Below are 1,844 nucleotides of genomic sequence, written 5' to 3'. Positions count from 1 at the left end.
TCTGCTTGTTCCACCCGAACAGGCAGTGGGTTGCAGATTCCCACCAGTCCCAATGTGAGTGAAATATTTTTCCCCCTCCACTGACTTGAATCTTAAAGAAGAAGCCGGGGAGCAAGCTCCCTTTCTTTTCGACGACATTTCTCATTTTGTAGTCGGCAGGGGTCACACCTGCGTGGGGAAACCGCAATGGGTTTCAAGTCCATCGCATTAACCACTCGGCCCACGAATACAGAACTACACTGACAGCTTCACTTCCCAGATCTGTCTGAAAGCGGAGCTGAGAAACAGTGAATCATCGCAGAGTTTGTTTGAATCCATTCACTTCAGTGATTGGAAAGGGTTAAATATCTGCACACTGCGAGTCGAGGTGTTTCATCGCAAAAGATGAAATGAACTTTCAGTTAAAAACAAATCTAGAAATTTCAGGAGGAACGGAGAAGGTCAGGCAACATCTATGGAACGAGAATCAGACTCAGCATTTCAGAATTCCGTTTTCTCCAACAGGTGCTGTCAAACCTGCCGAGTTTCTCTTGTTTTTGTCTCGGGTTCTCAGCATCCGCAGTCCCTTTCGTTAGACAATAATACAATTCAAAAACCCCTTTGTGGAGGAAATTTCCGTTTGGATAACATTCGTCTGAGCCCATTAAAGTGCACACAGCCGCGAAGAGCAGCGTACTAAGCGCCCCTGGTGGGGTTCGAGACACCAACCTTTTGATTAACAGCCAAACGCGCTGATCACTTGCGCCACAGAGACAGGCGAGAGCGGGGACTGCGGCATCGCTTAGGGGAGGCTATTAGTGAATTCATAATTCAGCCTGCCCCGCCTAGAATTACAATTGTCGTCTATCACTTTTACTTTTCCTTAATAATGCCTGGGACATTCATTGTGGAGACACCGGGGAGAGTCTGATCCCACCCTCTGCAGAAAGAGAGGGGGAAGAAACAGAACAGACATGAACTGTTGATCTCCGTTGTTACTCATAACGTAAAATCCTTGTAGTGCGATCAATTCCCTTAAGCATGAAAAGACGGCACTAATGCCCTGTCAGCTTGTGGCGCAACTGTAGCGCGTCTGACTGTAGGTCAGTAGATTGTGTGTTCAAATCGCGTCCGGCTCCCTAAAAGTCTGCTTCCTACATTTCAAATCAAGGAAGGATTACGTTCACTGCCGATATCTGTTGAGCCAAACCTTCGTTGCGGAAACTTTCGATCATACATGAAGCTTTGCTGACAGTTATGACTTGTGAACGCTGTGTCAGGGAGTTGGTGTGCCCAGTGTTTGGGTAAATGCTCAGCTCCCCCCAATGTGAGAATGAAAACACGAGCTGTTCATCCCGCGATTTAAACACACAGCCGCTTCGTTCAGTTGGTGACAGCGCGGTGTGAATAACATTATACCGATATTTTTACAACATAATCTAGAGATTACCAGTTGTGTGTTTCAATCTATCAGGAGGTCCCAGCTCATTCTGTCATCGCAGAGTGACAGCGAGTTCAGATAGAAATGTTTACCACCACCAACAAATCCTTTCCTCTCACTGGACACTGTTAAAATTATCTTTATTCAACAGAAGGAGCGGAAACTACAGAGTCTGACGGCCCCTCTCCACATTAACGGTGAGCCTGAATTTTATAAACGGTGTCAGTAAAATCCAGTGGCGGACACTGATTTGGTTTAATAGGTTTTTTTTTGCCAAGTGTAATTCACCGAGAGGATGCTGCTGTGTGAAACAGCGTGGGGAATTACAGCAGGGCCTCCTGCGCATGGAACACACCGAAACTGATGTGTTTCACCTTCACCAGTTTATTCCTACTCTCGGAGAAGAGAGGTTTGATGACTCGGA

The sequence above is a fragment of the Hemiscyllium ocellatum genome (assembly GCF_020745735.1).
Source record: "Hemiscyllium ocellatum isolate sHemOce1 chromosome 27 unlocalized genomic scaffold, sHemOce1.pat.X.cur. SUPER_27_unloc_8, whole genome shotgun sequence".
NCBI lineage: Eukaryota > Metazoa > Chordata > Chondrichthyes > Orectolobiformes > Hemiscylliidae > Hemiscyllium > Hemiscyllium ocellatum.
Note: the sequence above shows the minus strand (reverse complement) of the source record.